The sequence below is a fragment of the Lepisma saccharinum genome, chromosome 22 (genome assembly GCF_977018435.1).
Source record: "Lepisma saccharinum chromosome 22, izLepSacc3.1, whole genome shotgun sequence".
In the NCBI taxonomy this organism is placed as follows: domain Eukaryota; kingdom Metazoa; phylum Arthropoda; class Insecta; order Zygentoma; family Lepismatidae; genus Lepisma; species Lepisma saccharinum.
Genome location: NC_139250.1, coordinates 22,166,409 through 22,189,045, shown reverse-complemented (window position 1 = coordinate 22,189,045; position 22,637 = coordinate 22,166,409). Strand labels below are relative to the sequence as shown.

General features: G+C 38.3%; 2 protein-coding genes across 2 annotated transcripts in view; both read right to left on the bottom strand.

Moving 5' to 3' along the window:
• The window catches only part of Prp16 (ATP-dependent RNA helicase l(1)G0007), a 400,014-nt gene extending 389,155 nt beyond the window's left edge, over positions 1 to 10,859 (bottom strand). The window contains exon 1 of the mRNA XM_083144020.1: positions 10,856 to 10,859. The gene's annotated coding sequence lies outside the window, so the exon portion shown is untranslated. The remainder of the gene's footprint in view (positions 1 to 10,855) is intronic.
• LOC146004954 (E3 ubiquitin-protein ligase ZNRF2) overlaps positions 1 to 22,637 on the bottom strand; it is a 309,378-nt gene that overhangs the window by 248,647 nt on the left and 38,094 nt on the right. The gene's annotated exons all lie outside the window — the stretch shown is intronic.

The following is a 22,637-nucleotide window of genomic DNA, read 5'->3' as shown; positions in this document are numbered from 1 at the left end:
TAGTGGGTTGACTCAGTAATTACCAAACAAAATATGTCACGTATATAAAAAATCAGATATTCCCTTGGTAAAAGCCACATTGTTGGTTTTGGTAAATTTTCCGATATCATCCCTGAAGTTTGTTTTTATTTTAGTTTTACTTAGAGCCGCTTTTCTGCCACCTTTGAGTGATATGATGACATTGATGAAGGGACACTCGCGAAGAACACCCATGCCCAGGTCGTAATTCGAACCAGGGACCCCTGGCGTCGTAGTGCGCTGAGCCAAGCATTCCGCCACATAGAGATAGACTGAAGTCTAGACGTAAACGAGTGTCTCTGACACTTGAGTTTGTCTCGTCTCGATAGGTATGATTTCGTTCTCGTCTCGATCCTTTACAAGGCTGTCTCGGTAACATCCCTAGACAAATTTTACATTGTACACAACTGTATCCCTTATACTGAGATTACATGTAACAACAAGATAATACTGGTATCATCATCAGCTTATCATTGCAACTAATTGATTCCAGGTTCTTAAATACAATTACTTAAAGGCTCATATGGTAAAAATTCACTTCCACTTGCAATGGTATTTCAATAACGATTGACAACGAATATCGAAGCTGTTGTACGTAACCCATTCTGGATCCTCGACATTGCCGAAAAATTATAGTAAATTGAGTTTTGTCAACAAATACCTGTATCCCTGTGATACGAGCGGGGGTATACAATATTTTCTTAGCACTCTACATTTAAAAAAAAAACTCTTTCGAAACTTACGATCATAGCTTCAACAATTTTGGGGTAACTTCTCGGAATCCTGAAAATTTCATGTGTGAACAAAAATTCACGTTGAATTCCAAGTAAATCATGAAAAATTCAAGGAATTTCCCACCAGTAGACACTCAGATTAAAGTTTTAACTAAAGGTTGTCACACATCTCATACTGTATTTAAAGCTACCTTCCTGTTCTGACCATTTCCTACACTTTGAAGGCGATGCTCGCAGGCCTCGTACGAAAAATCGAACCTGCTTCGTGTGATGTCATTTTCTTGATTCTTGCATGTTGAACACTGGGTAGTTATTTAAGTATCCTTAACAAGGGGGGGGGGCGAGAAAGGAGAGAGAATCGGCAGGGTTCACTTACCTATTGTTTGAAGGTATAAGAATTGACTGCACTTACGAGTTGATAACTGAAGATATAACTTACCTATGGAGAGAAAAAAGAAAATAATGTCAATTCGCAGAAAGCAACACGTAAAACTATGATAACGTTAATTTTACACACATACGCACCTACCTTTTGATTCTCAAAACAAAATATCAATAGCCTAATAATTGAATGGCTCGGGTGTAAAACATGGTAAGTGACATTTTTGGTCATTTTTGAGTTACAAAATAAAATGTGACATCCTTCAATTCTCGGGTGAAATTGCCATGACATACAATTTGCATTGGACTCAGTGAAATTGGTAAACACAACACGAAAACATTTTATCTACAGTATAGCTTCTAATAACCTTCTTTCTTAATGAACTCAGAAATGACCAAAATGTCACTTACCATGTTTTACACCCGAGTACTTCAATTGATGAACAGCCCCTCAATTCATTGTATTTGTTTCAAGTCTGTACACTTTGTTTGCTTATTTCTGCAAATTGTTTGTGGGCTCCACCCATCTCATAGATTCTGCATATCCGACAAAAATAAATGCATTCCAAATATTTAGTATAAATTGTTAGAACCTAAACACCTTGGTGTAATGTCCTTTGACAGTCACATGCCCCAGGTTCCTTTATATTGAGTTTCATGCGGACAGTGCCCCCTGTGGAGGCACAGCGATTCGGATCTCACCTTAAACTGTCCTGATCAGCTTATTCGAACATAAAATGGACTTAAATTCTGACTTTCAATATAATAACCGAACAGGGTGTCTACCATTTCATAAAAAACAAAATTCCTGACATTTCCAGGCTATCCAAACCAAGAACCAAAATTTTCAAGACTAAAGTCATTAGGGAAATTAATTCATGTAATTTAAACATGTGTAAGAAAGTCACTATACAGGGTAATTCAAAATTAATGGTGCAACTTGACACAGTCATCATGCCGTTACTATTTATGATAGAAAATCAGACAAGGCATCAATATAAAGGAAACTCTGCAAGTTTTATTCCCACTTAGCGTGCTTATTCTGCTTAGCCGATGCTCTACCAGGATCGCCAGTGTCGCAAAATGGCTAATGAGCAGTAGAAGGCGTATTGTATTGTGTGTTGGAGAACGGATTCAATCACAATGGTGCAAAGACATTTCCGCATGCTTTTCGGTAGTAATGCATATGTTTCAACCTTCCGAATTGTTAGTGCCTTCGAAACCGTTGACAACGACTTGCTGTCTCGTGCATAGCAAGTACTTGATTATTGTTTGGACCTTTTCCGCGTTACACGTGGTTCCCATGTTCAATCTTTATAATGTGAGTCATGTGAGTAAAACTTCCAGAGTTCTTCTTTATATTGATACCTTGTCTGATTCTCTATAATAAATAGTAACATCATAATAACTGTGTAAAGTTGCACCATTAATTTTAAATTACCCTGTATTTTAACTAACACCACATTTAGAATCCCACTTAACCAATTTGTTAGAATATTCACTTCTTGCGTAAAAGTGATAAGGACAGGATTGGCTTATAGTTAACACAGAATTTCTTTCTTATAAGTCATAATTATAGTTAGTGTTGCCCACGGGACGAGACGGGACAGGCTTTTAAAAATTCGAGACGAGATTGATCATGTGTCCCTTTGACTAACGAATATTTTCGAGACGAGACAGCATTTCACAGCATTTCCACGAGACGAGACAGGCCAAAGTCTCGTCTCGTGGGCAACACTAATTATAGTATAAATAACAAATATGTATAAGTCGTAAAATTATATATATATATATATATATATATATATACACACACACACACACACACACACACACACACACACACACACACACACACACACACACACACACACACACACACACACACACACACACACACACACATATACATTAATCTTAATATCTACCAAGCACACGCCAAAAATTGGGACAAGTAAGTGTTCAATTCCAATAGTAACTTAAACAGTTAAAAAGTTACCTTTACCTAGAGCATTTCATATACAATTTTAATGCAACTGCCGGTAATATTACTATAGTTTGTCCACACCAACTTTAAAAAATCTTACTTGTCCTGATTTTTTCTTTGTTCAAAAACCTGCTTTTAGTGCATTACATAAAAAATGTGATTTTTCCAGAAACATTTCCCTTACATTTCGATGACTTTTCCAGGATTTCCAGGTTCACCAGACTGGTAGACACCCTGACCGAAATACTGACGTGTCAAAAAACACAAAGTTTATCAATCGCCTTTCAGCTAAGATCTTCCACCAATAAAATTCAATGATCCCGAATGGAATCCCGTGCTAGCTAACGAATGCTGCATGCAATAATTGTGTTTTCTCGAGTTCACCGACTTGCCAAAGGTAGAAAACTCCTCCAAGTTAATCGAATCTAAAAAGTACTGAACGAGTTGCTTTGCGTTTCCAATTAGCAATCACATGCTTCGACACGCCTGCTCTTTTCAACATCCTTGTAAAGTCAATGACTTGTGAGAAGCTGGATATCGATCAAGCTCCCGTCGTTACTCAGATGAATTTTCTTCTTTTATTTGATGAGTTGATATTAACATCACAGTAAAAAGGCAGGACTGTTACTACAATATAACTGTGCAAAAGAAGTTATAAGCCACGCAACGATCACTTCGTAATCATACAATTTTCAATTACCGTATTTGCCGGTTTATAAGACGCACTTTTCCCTTTAAAAATAGGTCCGAAAAACAGGGTGCGTCTTATATGACGATACTTGGTTTTTTATTACCTTCATTTCTAGAAATTTTCTCTCTTCTGATTTACTTGCTTCCTTGAGGTGTGTGACGAAGAAGATTAAAATACGTTCTTTCCTAGTTACATTAGGAAGTTATTTGTTGAAAGTAGACCTACATGTTACTTTATATTTGAAATACTGTAAATTATAAATTCAGTCATAAACTTTTTACTCAAAAATGTGTACAAAAATGGGGGTGTTTCTTATACGCCGGCAAATGCGGTCCTTCCTGGTTTAATAAATACATTTAAAGAAAAGACGAAAGCGAAGATATTACATCCGTGGATTCACGTTTCAGAAATAAGAATAACGCACCCTTGACTCTATTCGGTTTCGTCATATATGCAACTACTACTACAAGAGTCAAATGAAAACCTTAGAAGTCCAATAAAAATTGTAGGGCAGACTGTATACAGCTCAAATTTACATCAGCTGTTGTTTACCTCAAGGGTGCAACACTAATCAAGTAAGCTTCAAAACGTCATTTCTGCCATTTTAAAGATGGCGCCTCCTATACACACTTGCACCAGTGAAGAGGAGTGGTTTATTACCCTCTGTTAGATTAAAACTTACAGAAATTTCTCGGCAAATGAAAATTCAATATTTCTGTGCATGCTTACCACACCAGCAAGTTTACCAATGGAGGAGAAAGTTCGACAATGGCCTCTGTTCGAGGGCAGATGGGTGGAAAGGCCTTCGTAGTGGCTCATAAGTGTCTGCACGTGGACCCCAAAGACTTATTCTTCTTAAAGTATACAGGCACTAACTCAAAGTTGAAAATATAGATAGATCAGCTTATTATTCAAATCAATGTCAATACAGTCAACATATTAAGGAGTTTTATCGTCCCTGACTATCTGTGCGAATGTACGAATATTGATCTTTTGGAATCAATAACATGTTTTATATCAAGATGATTGCATTAATACCACCGAACTAATGTTCTAGCTACTGCAAATGAAAAAGGTAAAAGGTTAATAAATTGAGACAATATACCTTGTGCCCCCTTACTTACGAACCAAGCTGGTTTCCCTAGTAGCAATTAACGTACATTTGCAGGTTTTCCAGAAAAAAAAGAAACTCTCAATTAACCACAAAGCATCATCGAGAACAATATTACTTTGTAACTAGGAAATTTGCAACAATGCCAATTCCCAATTAAAATACCTAATTATTGTAATTGTTTACCAATAGCATAGTTATCCTTCTTCATGCCACAGGAGCTACAAAATATGAAAGATTTGGTTTTAATGTCGGTTTTGCTCTGTCTGTTAGATAAATCATAACGCTGAAATATTATGATTACATACAATAGTTGAAACAACAAAAGCATGTCTTAATCTAATCTCGAATCTAGAATTGTCAAAGATGCTGTGACGCCTTGGGTCCCCGAGTAGCTTCAGAACAGGGATTTGGGCAAGTATATTGCTGTTATACCAAAATGATATATAAAAGTCAAGCATTCCCTCTCTAACTAAACAGTTCATTCCATGGGCGCCACAGCCCTATCACGGCTAAAGCATATAAAGATATTTTCATTGGTGACGCGTGGTCAGCCTATCGAATCCCATCGCCGCTGTTTTCTGGCTGGGAGTTTGGGAAACCGAGATCACCGAAATGTTTGTACTCGAAACTAGAATCGACACCAAATGCCACAGCGGTAACCATTCGGCTATGCGGGAGCTCACGCTACACAGAGAAAACTAAGTGCATCTGATGCACCAGATGCGCATAGATTGGTGCACTAAAGTGGGTTTTATGGCTTCTGAAAAGAATCAGGTTTATAGATAGATGCATTTTTATATATCGTAAAGGTAACACCAAAGTGCATCATATGATCCAAGTGAGAATTTCCTTTTGTAGGGGATGCACTTTAATGCATCAGTTGATGATTTTATGCACCTTCCTGCATCTTTCTCGATGTCTCACTTTCAACTACATAAAGAGTACTCAACCTAATACATAACCGCGAAGAGAAATCATTTTCACAAGTCAATGATTAGGTTTTTGCTTATTTCTCCGTAAAACAACATGGCCTTTTAATATAACTCTCACCGTAACTGAGATATCAAAAGTTTTTGGTACTGACGGTGCGATTTTAAATGCGCAAAATGACACTGCTGTTCCCAATTTAAATCTCCTGGCGTCATTCTCCTCCGCAAAGGGTTGTTCCGCAGTTAAGCCAATTATCAGCACGTGAAATACTCACTACTACTAAGATTTCGCTTGCACGTCACAACTCAAAAGGTTGTGTGACAATAATCACGAACAAAGCGAAACTCAAGGACATACGTGAAACGCTAACTTGCTTGTCAACAACACATTAGCAGCTTGTGCTTCTCATCAAAGATGTAAATATAACTGGAGTCAGTTAATTCTATATCCAGTGGAAGTTACAAGTAAAGATTTCATAATCGCAAATTCAATTTAAAAAAAGTCTGCCTAATGCTTAATAAAAATAATCATTTGTAGCATTACTTACGACCATGTCCACATGGTCACACTTAATGTATTGATGTGAATTGGCAAATAAGTTTGCAAGGAATTTAGTACACAAAGATACGTGAGAGTCATAAGGGTAATGATGTGGTTTTACTTTGTTTTTTATCAGTGGCCAGGGATAAACTAACTAGATTCAAAATTGAATTTTTCACATTCAGCATTTGATTTTTGGTAAAAGGAGACGAGCCGGTTTCTACCCCGTAAAACACTAATAGTATATACATATAGAGGTTTCAATTTCGTATAACAGTCCTATTCAAAAATGGCCGCCACTTTCTCCAGCATCGTAATTCGGATGACGTTCCATTTGAAATCACTTTTCTGTAAATCTTCACGTGTGTAAAGTGTGTGCAGTATTTTCTTTTCCGCATGGAACATGAACAAACTATAATATTGACTCGGGCGATCGTTTCAAAATGGGTTTCTATTCTGAACATTGCTGCTTTTTATTTATGTATTTTTTTCTTGTATAGCTTCACTTTCCTGACACTTTTGGATAATCGCGACGATGAGAATGAATTATGAAATGACCTAAACACTTTGACAATATAAATTTAACCCACTGAAGGTGCATTGATTTTATTACTACTTTTTTACTGCGCTTTATGTAATAATTTGCAAAACAACTCGCAATATTCAGTATAATGTTATTTCGTAAAAGAACCATTAGCACTGTCCATTATTTGACAATGTATGTTCATCAGTATCAAAGGTTGGAAATATTTGAACTTGTGGAAAATGAGTAACACCATGTATGGACTGGTAACACACGTATCAGATAACCAATAAAAGTTCTTGTCACCTGTCGGATGATAAAGAAACACGGCAGCAGTAGTACAAAGCTATTTATTCGTCAAAATAGGAAATATCACAGTCGACATTTTCCCAACGAAATACAAGCTCATGTATACCCCTTCCGTAAAATGTCTGCTCCTGAGAACCAAAAGGTGGCCGGCCACATCCGATTTCAGATCTTCATTTCTGAACTGACGATTGTGCATTGTGATAGTCACTTGGGGAAATATCAGGGGGTGAGGCATCAGTCCCCATCCTAAAGAGTAATCATATTATGTCCTTTGTCTCGATGTGGTCTGGCATAGCCACTTTTTTGTGTGTTCACCCGTGCTGGCTGCATCCGAAGCAATGCATCCTGCACACGTTGCACTTGACAAGTGCAGACCGCAGCCGTAATTATTTGCCCTGTGGGAAGAAACCCGTGGTGTACAATAGCTGCAGTCCACCAAACACAGCAGGAGCTTCTTCGGATGTAATGAGGCTTTGCAGACGTGGGTCTGTCGCTGAAGTAGGGGAGACTGGGGCACATTTGAACGCTTTACCAATTTCATTGCTTTATTACTTTCTAATAGAAAAATGAACAAAAGTAGCCTTCTAGTACATGTAAACATTTTTACACACAAATATCAGTCATTTTGCAAGCTAAATGCGTTAAACGAAACATCAGTAATATGTTCAAATCTGCCCCAGTGTCACACATGGGACACTTTTGAACAATGCTTTGTCTTTATTCATCTTATTGCAGCGGCGGCTCTAAGGGGAGAGCCGCAGTGCCATGGATCTACCCTCAGAAAAAGAAAAAGCACTTGCTTTGCCAAAATATAGTTAAATGAATACATTTACGACGAGGAGATTCGAATCTCGTAAGCGTTCCAGCTTACGGCCGCCTCAATTCCTGCGCCGCATCCCCAGCTGTTCTCTCACTTGCGCTGGGCCATCATAGTCTGGCCTGTGCGCAGAGGCATGAAAAAGTCTCCGCAGTTAACGAGCGAGGAGGTGGTAGCCCAGAGTGGTAGCCAGCCATAAGACAACCAGCCGTGCCCCTTTTCGGCTGGCACGACGCGAGAGCTTTCGCGTTGTGTTGACATAGTTGCAAACTTCACAGAGAAGTGACTAATCCTGACCGATTTGTAATACTCGTTGGAGAAGTAATTCGCGAGAAAGATACTTTCCTGCATACTTGGCAAGAACGAACGTAATATCTTCCCCAAATTTATATAACCATTTAGATAGATGCGTCTAAAGAGCCATCCAACTATTTTGTTATCGATATCTTCCTTAAGAAAAGATATATCCCTTGCTCTCACGCACACAGACACTCATGGGTTGCAACTGACGTTGACAATATTGAATAAATTTTCTGTACAAAAGAATTGCCTAAATATCAAAGGCAATTCACATCACCAGGGGATTTTTTACTTTAATATTTGTAAAAAATCAAACGGAAAATCTATCAGTATAAGAATTTCACTTGGAGATATAATTCAATTTCTTGCATTGAATTTTAAAAATTGTAGATCTACAGTTCATATAGCAGATAATCATATTTCAGTTGTTAGTAACACCGATTGTTGATGTACCGTCTGCCGTGCTGGGGTTGCAAATTATAAACAAAGCAAGGCGAGAATACCGTGGTCGACTCTGTGTATCTAATTGTTCAGTGTTTATCTTTTTAGTGAAGTGAAAGTGTCCGATGGTGTGTGAAAGGAAGGGTAGTTAGTAAAGATGAGTCAGATTAGAGCATTATTACATGCACCGTTTTCCAAGGTACTATACGGTATTAAATTAAAAAATTAAACAACTTGACTGTCCCACGCCAGATTTAACAACAATTCTATTTAAATATATAAAAATAATGGTAAAGGTGACAGGCGTCGAAATTTTAATAGTCGCATTTATTTCCTAGAAACTCCGGCCGACATCCGCACATCATGCTACGACTCCAGGGATCACGGGTTCGAATTCCGCCTGGCCATCGGTGTTCTTTGTGAGTGTTCACCCATGCTTATCTTCGCGATTAGCCAAAAGTAGTACAAATGCGAAGTAAAATAAACCAATCTTAGGAACTCTGAATTTTTGTCTGCAACTTTAGTAAACAAAGTTCCATTAAAATTACCTTTTTCATTCGATTTCTGACATATGCTAGCAAAAAATTTTCGATTTCTTGATCACGTTGGCACTACCCATCATACTAGCTGCCAGCCGCTAGTCTTATTGTAAACCAAATGTTTATGTATGTAGTATTACTTTATATGATCTTCACTTTCTTGTTAGTTGCAGCAGTGTCTCGAGACGATGCAAATGTCAATTTTGTATTCTTCGTCGTATATAAAGTTAAATAGACTGGGTTTCTGAAATATACCAGATCATGAATAGTTACGCGTATGTGTTTTCCAGGATTGGTTTTTCCTTAGAGACCTATCACGCCAACCTCTAGTGGCTGGACTCGATGCGTTTAATGAGGAAAATGTTACTAGAACTACTCCATGCTCTATCGCAAACAGAATAGCATGAAGAGTGGAATTGCTTCAGTGGCTATCCATTAGTAAAATATAGGGTGTTCCGTATAGGACACCGAATTAAAAAATTAAATAAAAAATAGGGAAAATATCATGAAAATAGTTATATTTCACGTATATGTAAACAGTAACATCTCCCATTTACGTATGAAAGACAATGTCAGGCGTATGTAAACCCCTACTGAGTCTGCATGCAATTATAAGCTCCACAAAATTATTGATAACCTCTCGCAGATGTATGTCCCGATGCCTCCAATCACCCGTATGATTTCCGCCTTCAGTTCCAAAAGGGTTCGTGGTTTGTTGGCGTACCCCTGTGATTTTACAAACCCCCCATAAGAAAAAATCACAAGATATAAGATCATACCCCACCTGCCAAAACCCACACCACACAGTCGTTCTCAGCGTATGGATGGATCAGGGGGGTACTCGTTCCTATGTGCAGTACGTATGCGCAGTCTTCCGTGGATGCATTACGTCATCTGGGAGGAATTGGGTTTGGTGCGGGGCACATTCAGCTGGTAACACGTCACGAAAATCGGAACAAGCCAGTTGTTGATTTTGTAGCGTTCGATTTATTTATATTGTATTTTTGTCTTGTAGACTGCAATCATGTCTAATTGTGCTGTAGAAAGCTATGAAAACTATAACCATAAAACTAAAGGAACTGACATTAAATATCATAGATTTCCAGCCGTTAATTGCGTAAGTAAACAGTGGATTCATGCTTGTAGACGAAATGTAAAAGATGCAAATTTTCCACCAAAGAACGTGCTGAAGTCAACTGCAGTGCCATCGCTAAAATTACACCCAATCACTTTAGTAACAAATAATCGAGGAAATGATGTAGTTCTCCTAAACACTTATCTTCACAATATGGTTCGCTTTTAGGACGTGGTGATAAGGTTTGCAGAGATGTACGCTACGAGAGGAATGCAATAAGGAAACGTGCCCTAAACAGGTTAAAGACTATGCTGCCTAAAAGAGAAAAATATATAGACGTAGGTGTATACACAAACTGCAAGCAATGTTTTGTTGTTGGGAAACATATTCGATCGTTTACAAAGGAGAAACACACGTCTGCATAATGAAGCAAATAAATTAAAGATTACAAACAACCTCTCTCAACCTGCTTTAACCAAATAAGAAAGTTCAAAATCTAGAACGTAACCTAACCAACACTACAAGAAAAATCACCAATATCTTGAAAATGTGTTCAACTAGGGCGAACTAACTGATTTGTTATGTAGATTTCATGTATGTCGGATTTGTAATTACTAACAAATTGATTTATTTAACACAAACAGATGTTAATTGTGATTTGTATGTTTACATTATTGTGAAAAACGTTGTCGGAAATGTGCATTTCGAAGTGTAAAGATCGCGTATTGACTTTCACGCTATTGGAAATGAAATTCGCTTACATCTTCAATTCCAGTTACATAGCGTTGTATGCACATGGCAAACATTGCATGAGTGAATATTACACTCATCAATGAAATTTTTGCAACTGTTCAATTTTGGTATTTCACAAATACATTGTGGATAATTTTGTACCCTTGTACTCAATATAAACCAATGGATGCTACGTTATTTCTTTGTAGTATGTTTCTGTCAAAAAGAGCAAGATCTATGATTAGTGCAATGCAAGTTAATTCGTTAATGAACTACATGTACAAATGTGTGTCGCATATCAGCCTTGGTTTTCCGGTTATACAACTCAGACGCACATGTAAATCTGCGGACAAAGTCCTTTAGCGAATAATGATTCGTACACTTGCACGGTCAATCATTGTGAGTTCATGTAACTTTTCTCCTTTATTGTTTAATTAAACTAAGAACTATTTTCATGGATATTCTCAAAGCGTTTCATTTTCCGTGTCATCGTAAATCTATTTCTATAGGCTTGAATTAGTAGGTTAAGTTAGTTAAATTAGTACTTGTACACTTTGGCTCGTCTTCTGCACACGTGAGAATGCCAAGTTCTTAATACGAAAAAATACTTTTTAGAACTATGACAACTATAACTTGCAGCCAAATTTGAACCAGCGAAATTTAAAATATCTGCAAATTACAAACTGGAATTGCGTTTTCAAAGTCAGAAATTACTATCTTACAAATTCTTTCCTCATTCTTACTCCACATAAAACTTTCCAAAATGTTTTTGCATGTGGAACTTTGATCCGTAAATTATTGTACAGTAAATAAATATATGAAGGTTGGGAATTATTTGCAAAATTAGAGTAAGTTTCAAATGCAGAGTAAAATTTTATCTAGCTTGTATATTGCTTCTTTCCCTTGATAATTTGAAAAATAAATTTAGATTATGGAGAACGGCAAAGATTGGATTTTAAGTTTATATCAGTATTATTTCAGTACTTTCTGATGTTATGTAAAATTTGAAATGTTCTTGAAGTGATGGCAACGTTCTGAATGAATAAGAAAGAACGATTCAGTCAGAAAATTAAATATTAGGCTTTTGTAGTGCGTTGTGTTAAATGTTGTAAACAGATTATACTGGACTACTATTGGATTAAAAATTACGGATACTCAAGTTTGAACTCCAATTAAAAGTTAACCAGAAGAACCACATAAGAACGAGTTACATCAAAATTCAGCTTATTCAATTCTGTGTCAATCTATAGTTACCACTTTTTTTTTCGAGTATGCCTTCTATTTTTATCGTCGTGAGAACAAAATGTTTTTTTTTAGTTTGGCAAACTATTGCTCTCTTTGAAATTGTATAAATAAAAAAACGGGTGTTTTTTATTTATATATTATATATTTTATTTATTTATTATCCAAACTCTAGTATCCATAATTTATAATCCGATAGTATTCCTGTGACGTTCTGTTAGGCCCGTAATAACTCGGACGCCTATGATCATCTCCGTGGGGGAGCTATTAGCACAGCGCACTACGATGCCAGGGGTCCCGGGGTCGAATCCATTCGGGTAAGACATCGATTTGTCCTCAATGAGAAAATTGAGAATTTAGTAAATGTGATTATATATATGTTGAAACAAAGATCGATTGATTGATTTGCTTTATATTACTTCGCTTCTTGTGCCACTTCGGCTAATTTGCGAAGATAGGGATGAGTGATAAAATTGATGAATGGACACTCACAAAAATCCATGCTCAGCCCAGAATTCAAACCAGGACAGCTGGTGTTGAAGCGCGATGTGCTAACCACTCCGCAACGAGCCAGGCTTGTGGAAACAAAGAAAGAGAACGACGAGGGGGGGGGGAACTACCGCTTATGGGTTTTCCTTTCATATAAAAAAAATACAGAAAAGCGAAAATAAACCAAATCTGTCAATCAATTATTTCTTTTTAACTCTTTCACTATGCAATTTTTCTTTAGCATGCAACGTTTATTAAAATCATAAAACGATTTATGAAATAATGAAATCTGAAATGCTAATGAGAACACAGACAAATTTCTTTGTAATGTATCGATCAGGTTTCAGAACCATGAATTTTTACAATACGTTTGTACGTGTAAATTCCCCCTTTTAAAAGTAGCATCTTTAATTATGTTACTAATCATTAAAGGAATACCTCAATACCATCCCGAAGTATGATAATTAATATTTCCCCCTCAAAGTAAAAAAATACTTTCCCTCTCTGAACCTCGCATAGAAATGATAGGAGCTACAGGTTAGAAATAGATAGTGGCCGTTTGCTTCGGCTAAGCCCCGAGCCTCCACTATGGCGTCACGCGCTCCTGCATTATCGGCAATCTTCGGATGGCGGTACCTTATATATTAAGTTACCTTGGGATGGATTTCACGCTCCTGGATTATTCGAGGATTTTCGGAAGGAAACCACAACAAACGAGTCAAAACAATTGAGGCTACCTTAATCGGCATGACAACAGATGCCAACATTGGTAAGAACAGGTCTGCCAACCTCGAAACAAATTAATAGCACTCGATTCAAATTCGGCGTCCTATACGGAACACGCTTTAGTTATCCTTTGCTATATCTACATGTCTCTTGATACGTGGACTGTTCACCATTTAAAATGGTGTGAAATGCTTTAGTTAATATTTTCATGATGAACTTATGAGGAACATTGGTCACTGTTCGTGCCCCAAGAGTGCGGTTCACATATGTACCGAAAGTGTTGTTCAAATGTCCTCCATAGGGATGACAAGAGAAATCCACGCATCATAGGGAAAGCTCATACATACAACGTTTCACAATGATAGCACGCAAACATATCCATACGCAATAATATTATATAATCACACTCATCTCTTGACCTTCTACGTGGTTGTTATTATCTTACAACTTTTGAAGAGAAAAATTACTCTTCGACGAGTTAGACAAACGTTTTCACGCCGAATTTTTAGAACCTGATGAATGGTTCGAATACAGACTGACAAAGCATCTGCGGTGCTCTACCACTGCTGTCAGCTCCGAAATTTGTTTTCGCTTTCCCGGGATATTCGCCAGTCTCTCCTACCTACTGGACCCATTTTTCATCACACGGCAACAATCCAAAAAAACGGGTCAATGTTGTGACAGGAAAGCAGTGACGGGCAGATGGTCAGCTTTTGCTTGCTTTCGCCGACAAACTCACCGAACTTCCACGACTTCTCCAGTTGAAGCAGATGGAAAAGAATGGTTTCAGCGCTTACGTGAATGTTCGTGACACGTTAAGGAATTATTTTCCACAGCGATCGTCAATTCTTCGCGATGACCGAGGGTCTTTCAGAGGGTGGTGCATCTTTAAGGGATCCTTGACCAGAATCAAATTTTTGGTACTACCCTTGTGCGGTATGATTTGTTACAGCACTGCTTCGAAATGCAATACATATTTTACGACGTACAGTCACGTACACTTCTGGCCATTAAATTTCAATGGAATCATTACACTCCAAAAGTTTTCGTGACTGTACAAAGTTTGAATTCATATGGTAAACACGATCGAATTAAGGTAGGTTCCTTTTTTTCTGCAACCAACATCAAAGCAAACTAACAAACGTACCTGGCTGAAATGCCCCTTTCCGACCTAGTCCACACCACATAGATTTGCGATCAATTTGGAGACTGCAGCGCACTACCACAAAAGGACAGACCTTTCTTGGTCACCTGTTCCTCTTCATCAAGAAGTAAGTCAGTGTATATGAGTGAATGGATCGAGAAAGGAACAAATTAGGAAGATGAAACCAGATCTTATTTTCAGATAAAGGTCAACAATATATGTGTATTGTATGGCCAAGTGGGTATTTCGAACATTTTTACATATTCAGGATGACTACTCTAAGCTAAAATCATGATAGAATTCAAGTATAATTCCCGCTTTTCAAGAACTTTCCAAACATTCAAGGATACAAGTAGATGTTTTTTTCTACTTCAACCTCGCTTATTACGGTCAAAGCGTCTGTGTGATTCCAATGCACCCAAAAATTCTAATTTAATTCAATTCAACGGTGTATCACGTACTATTTATATACTCAGGCTCGAAAAACATCTACAAACACAAGTCACAAATGTTACGGAATATACTAATCTACGAAAAATTGACAATCGTATGAGAATTTCAGTCAAATTTACCTAATCAACTTCAAGATAGCTTATCTTGCAATAATCTCCTGTCAGACAGATTGCTCTGCAATGGGCACTAACCAAGTAAACGGATTGAGAGAATTCTATTTACTTTCCACGCACCTTCCTTTTCCTTCCTCAATAAAAATAAGAGCTACACGGTGGAAAACTTGCCTCGGGGCACTTGTAAATGTATGAATTCATTTGGATTAATAAAAGTTACACTTTTTCACGTTTAGGTAGAAAAATCCACGTAGAATTCACGCATAATTCCCGGAGCCAATAATTCACGCATAATTCCCGGAAATCAAGAAATTCCAGTCAGTAGCCACCCCGATCCTACTAAAATTTGGTGCTGGGGAGAGAAAATATATTTTGAAAAGGGCATATATCGAACCGACAGTTCTCAACTGTGGGTACATTGGACTGTGCATCGCGATACATGGAGCTATTCATTCTGAAACGCAGCTCTGTCTCGGACAACAATTTACAAACAACTCCAGAGTGGATACACCGCCACTTAACCTATTTGGTCCCTTACTGTATGACATCTTGGCAGGGAACATTCAGGAAGGAACAAATTGCATTCGCATGTGAGCTATATTTGCGTAAACTTAAATAAAAATTCAGCAGTAATTTATCTACATATCCCAAGCCACTCCTGAAATTTTCCACACTAGTACTACTTTTATTTTTACAAATGTATTGTTTTCACCCAAATCTATCTATCTTTAGAAATGTTATGATACTCTTAGAATAAAAAAGCTAAATAAACCCATGCCTCGTCCTAACTAGGATCCTACTTGTGGATACACACAATACCTTGGTACGAAGGGGCATTTGACTCCATCTTTTCAAAGTTAAACCGATTCCATGTCCCTTTGTTCCCGAGAATAAGTTGTTTTTTCTAAATCCATAACAACACAAATATTATTATTTTTTAAATTCAAAGCCCTTGTAGATAACTTTATATAAAATTGGATCCACACGCGTTCATCAAAAATGGTAGACATTCGACAAGTCAACGATCTGACGTGGAATCAACCTTATATCACTTACGTAATAGAGCCTTGGAGGAAATCAGTGATTGTTGGCCTTCGCTCGATTTCAATTTCTCACATGTGACACCAAAGCACTCCTGCGCGGATGATTAATTTCGTGACTGGGGCTGTGCAATAAAGCCAACGCTTATGAATCAGAATCTGGTAAAAGTGTTAAGCCCACATTATGCTAATAGAGTAATAAGAGTAGGAAATCAGGGCACCAGACCTAAAGATCTTTGGTGCAGCCTAAGGAGAATCCTCCACAAGCAAATCACATCCCACACATTCGGTACAATCAGATGAGTCTGTCGCAGAAAGTCAACTTCAAAAACTCATCAAGTTACTTCTGTGACGATAATTAGCTAGTTAATTAAGTGGTGCAGTGCGGTGCAATCCGGAGGGACCTTCCTTGATTGCAATCCACACAATGTAATTGATGTTGCGAGCCACAGTAATCCCGTATGTCTGAAGCTACTTTTCAGTTCTGCGCACTCGCATTCCATCCTCAATCACGCAGTGAACAATACATCTAAAGTCATTAAATACGTCCTTCTATACTTTAGCCTGTAACATATTACAAGAGTAATATGTATTAATTGCTCAAAAATCGTTCAATTTATGAGCAAATGGAAAGAGAATAAATAAAAATTGGACTTACTGTAAATGAAAAGAAGACTAAGTATTTGAGAATGTCTTAACTCTGAGATCAGAAGAGAACCTCAAGATCTGACAATTGGAGAGAAAAAGTTTGAGGGAGTCCCTTATTCAAATATCCGGGGACAATGGTATATAACGATAATGATATGAATAAAGTAATAAAGGAAAGAATGCAGGCAGGCAATCGTGCATATTTTGCAAATAAGCAGATGTTCAGTAGTAGACTGATTACAAGAAATACAAAGCTTAAAATTTATAAGATACCAGTTGTTACTTATGGATCAGAGAATTGGTCCTTGAAATTATCAGATGAAAATGCCCTCGGAATATTTGAGAGACGGATATTAAGGACCTGTGAGGGAAGATGACTGAATAATAAGATATAATGCAGAGCTAGATGATTTAATAAAAGGCCAGGATATAGTGAGATTTGTCAAAGCTCAGAGAATAAAGTGGTTAAGACGGAAGACCGGATGCCAAAAAGAATGTTGAGAGAAAAGATTCACCACACAAGAGGAAAGGGCAGACCACGACTTCGATGGATAGACGACGTTGCTGCAAAATTGTGGACGATGAAAATTAAGGATGGAGAAGAATTGATGACAGAGTGGAATGGATGCTGACTGTAGAGGAGGCCAAGGCCCACCAAGGTCTGCAGAGCCCGAAAGAGCGAGAGACAGAGATTATGTCTTAATATCGATACATTCAAGTTGGCTGAGCACGTTGGTTGGGCGACTCATGATTTCTGCATATCAAAGTTCCAAGTCCTGGTTGAGCCTGCATTTTTGGCCGTTAAAATTCTAGATAGTACGTACATCTACTCTGCGTACCTAATCGTAAGCTTATTCAACACTGTTCAAAATAAACTAGTCAAAATATAACAACATTTTCACATGAAAAATCTCAAGAGGCTGGGGAAAAAATAAACACGTTTTCATTCACTGATCCTGGCAATTGCAAAAAAAACAAAGCAGTTAATATCCCCAGCCTCTCCAGGTGTTTGAATATGCAGTGTGTTTTTAACGTCGGGCAACAGTATCCTTCATCGATAATCACTTGAAAGCCGTACGTTATATTTACACTGGGTTACTTATTACTTAAAGTATTGAAAGATATGCTAAAGAGGATGAGGCTTCAAGTTGACAATTTATTATATTAAAGTAGATCTAGAAATAAATTAATGGAGCAGGTGAGCAGGTAGTGGATTTTATTTCCCAGAATACTAATTTCGGGTGAGAAGGAAAAAATATATATATATATATATTTATTTATTTATTTATTTTCGAGGGGTCATATTTCGAAGTTTCGTGATTGATGCAATGGGTTTTAGGGGGTCCCGGGTTCGAACCCAGGCCTGGATATGGGTGTTCCTTGTGAGTGTCCCTTCATCAATATCATCATATCACTCTTCGCGGTTAGCCACAAGTGGTTGAAAAGCGAAGTAAAATAAACCAAATCAATCACTCAACCATGGGTTTGGGAAAAAGTTAAATGGTCAGCTATACTAAAAACTAGACAATTCAACAAACAGGAAATGAACCAGTGTTACCAGACGCGCACACAAAAAAATTGCATTAGTCGCATTACTGCCCTACAAAACGAAGGAAAAATGTACCCACTTATGGACCTTAAGCTATAGAGTCAAGAGGAACTAAGCTAGAACCAAAATTGGCTTCGTTCAACTTTCTCCAATGCAATAAATTATCGTGACATTGCGGATCCTGGTCCAAATAGAATCGGTTGTGCCATAAACGAGAGGCAATTGACTTAACATTTGACTCCCGAATGAAAGAGGAAAGGGGGAGGGGAGGAACTGGCATCTAAAAGAAGGAGACAGACTTACGAATCGCAAGGACCCCGCATCACGACAGCCTGGCGGCAGGCAACTTCGATCGCATGAACGTGGTCCGAAACCAATGCTATTGCCATCGCTGCCCGGTATCCAAGAAAAGAATACGTCACGCGACGATTAACCCTTTATTTCCATCGTGGCGTTTGTGAAGCCAGTTCAGGAATTCCCTTTACGGTGTAGATATTTTAGCTATAAAGCACAATAGACGTTCAATTCTAGCTTCCTTATGATTTGACACGCACAGAATATGTACGGCGTAGAATTCCAGCGAAAAATGCGGGCTCCGCCGGGACTCGAACCTCGGTCTCTGAGACACTGTATCGGACTGGGTGGCTCAATTGGTAGAGCTATGACACAATGTACTGGTCGAGTCTACATTTTCCAATAAAATTTCTACGTAAATCTAGCTTTATATGTGGGGATATTACACGTAACGACTTCCCCATTTTCATATACTCTGTTCAACGAGTCTGGAGAAAGCGAACGAAAACAAGTCATCTGCGCAAGTAATGACTCGAAAGGGAAAGGAATTGTATGGCGGTAAAACGCGGCTGCAGCTACCAGCAGTTTGCAGCAGCGCGCACTGCATTGCCCCCCTTCCTGGCGTTATGCGCGACGTTGCTCCAGACTCCTGGGACAGATTGCAGATAGCGACCGTGTTTAATATGGAAACTTGAACGTTGGAAGAACCCGGATGACACATTTTAGGACGGAGTAAAAGACAGACAATCGAAAAGTATAGTCGACGCGCTAGCTTCGTTAACGACCGGCTGACCTTGGAGTCCACGGAGCGCGCCCATCAGCTGTAACAATCACATTCAACGCACAGTGTTGCCACACATTTAATCTACGCCACCTTGTTCCTCCCCCGCACTAGCACCTTCCCACGGTCTCCACATTGAAGTTGCAAAGTACGGCAACAGCGTATCCGCAGTCATGTGACACTCCACGTGGAGTAGACAAGCAGAATGACAGCTGCGCCCATTGGCTGAAGGTTGAGTGTCATTGGACGAAAACAACTCGCACGCTGTTTAACCCCACCCACATTTGTGACGGCGGCTTCCTTCAGTTCTTGGACGTTAACGAAGTAAACGCGTGGACTATACTTCGTTCGTATTCTAATAAAAAAAAAGCAAAATAGTCACAGGAAAATAGTCACCCAAGTGTGAAGGAAGATTGAATTCAAATGGATAGCCGAGCACCGTTGTACATAATACAGTAGGTTTAGAATATAACAAGTATAATACAGCTATAATTATATTGATGTTTCTAGCGCTAGAAAAATAGTGCAGAAGCGTCACGGGAGTAGTCGCAACAACAGTCCCATCATTTATTTACAAGTGCCGGACATTTTTTCTCTTTCTCAGGCACGCAAACTTTTCTCATTTCAGAACTTTGCGGAAACTGGAATATCTCGGCCACCTCTAGTCGTACCGACCTTGATAGAAACCAGTTTTTTCAGGAATATAATACATAATAATATGTACATACAACCCTCGTCAGAAAAGTTCCAGGACTGAGCTCGTAAAAAATAATTGATTCAACTCAGGAACTAATGGTCCTAGGTTTTGGTCAAAATAGTTCCCTCGGCTATCTATACACAGCTGCCACCGTTTCTGGAGGTCATGGAAGCAAGCAGGGAAAGCTTCATCTAGGATGCTTCATAGCACATGTCACAAACCGGTTGGATTGCTACCAATATCTTCATGACGCTTCCCTTTCAGCAGTGTTTGCACACGGGGAGACAAAAAATAATCACACGGTAACTGGTCGGGTAAATATGGGGGATGTGGTAGAGCAGAGATACGATGCTTGGCCAGATATTCCTGGAGTGATAAAGCAGTATGTGGCCTTGCATTGTCGTGCAATATGAAACACTGCCCAGATGCCCACAAATCAGGACGGCGCCGCAGAATTGCTTGACGCAAATGTTTCAGGACGTCAATATAAAGGTTTTCGTTTATCGTTTGTCCTTCAGGCACATATTTATGGTACGCCAAACCTTTAGCATGAAAAAATGGGATCAACATTGTCTTTGGATTATCTTTCACTGAATCTCTGAACTTCCGAAACCTTTTGTGCTGTTCAAAGATACGGCTTCTCGATAACGCCTTGTCACCAAATGCTTGCTGTAGCATATTCCATGTTTCGCTAGGGGTTTCCCAGCTTAACACAAAACTTAATGTTAACTCTCTGCTCGGAATGCACGTCCATCACGACACTTGTGTAACTTCCAACTAAATGCGCCAACAAGCCAAACAGTGGGCTGCTAAGTACAGCCCTGCCACCTAGTGTGTTTACATGGAAACACTTCCAAGGCCATTTCTATTCAGAACACATATTAGGTGACTGAACAGCACCCATTTCTTGTGTTTCAATATCACAGGTAAAGAATAAAAAAATCAGTCCTGGAACTGTTCTGACAAAGGTTGTATATAAAGTATTTGGTACAATTTCAGTACTGGATACAGTAACCTGCATCACGAAATGCGATTACCTGTTGCTTTCATCCAAGTCTCACTCAATCAATTAAAGAAAATACTGCAAGTATAATTTTAAGTTGGGCATCTGTAAAGAGTCTAAAATGTGATGATCCAACATGTATTATATATCGTATCTGCAATGTTTGCTATTAAAAGAATGAACATAAAAGTCTGTCTGCTGTAAACTTACATTTCTTTTTTACTTAAGTGTTTAGCGGAATCTTAAAATTATTCCATATGAACTACACATTACTTCAAAATATAACAATCCAACTACAGTAATAATAAAATAATAACGGAATAAATTGTTTACTTTAAATATAATTTAATTACGCTACCATTGTGCATATTTTGTATTTTTCGTGAAAATATATTTACATCCTTTTGAAATAAAACTAGTGTAATAATAGTTTTTCAACAAAATTCCAGTTTATTCTACAGAACAAACTTGGAGGTTTTATCGACCACGTGATAGCAGCTAGGTTAGAAAAATAGAAGCACTTAAGGGTTAATAACCACTTCCAGGTGAAACGGTATCTTGACGGCAGGACAGAGGCCAGACTGGCTCCCCGCAACAAAAAGCTTAACATTTTATGACGATCCGAAACCAACTCATCTTCTGGAACAATAACATCGCCCCCGCATGGAAGAAAGGTGGCCTTAATACGATTTTTATGAGCGGCCGAATATGAGGATAAAAAGATAAAACAGCACTCACGAACGAGCAAGCGGGCGTTACTTTCATCCGTGTAAAAAGCCGAGAACAACGGCAGCAAAACAACTAACGCAAAAGGAAAACACCTTGGTTCCAAATTTAGACACATGGTTCTGTGCAAATGCAACCGCCGTAAAAACAAGACATTTTCAGACTAAGAATTTCATATTACGTAGAAGGGAATTTAGTGAGAGGAGGTGCATCATATTTTTACACACGAGAGCACGCAAGTATATTATAGATGATAATTACATATTGATGAAAATAAGCATTTCCATTCAACACCGGAATGTCTTGCACTAGCAGCTTTACTTTATTGTTTAGATATTACGAAAGTCTTCATGTCACCAAATAGCTCACGCCGACCTCAGTGGCGTAGTGGTTATCACAGCGTGCTACGGGGCCAGGGGTTCAGAGTTCGAATCCAGGCCTGGGCTTGAGTGTTCTTTAAGAGACTCCTCTCGTCAATTTCTTCACACCATCACTCATCGTCTTCGTCACAATGAGCCAAAAGTGGCTGAAAAGCAAAGCTAAAAAACTAGAATCAACAAAAGATTTGATTGAGTTGGTGTTTTAAGTCCACTTTATCGGG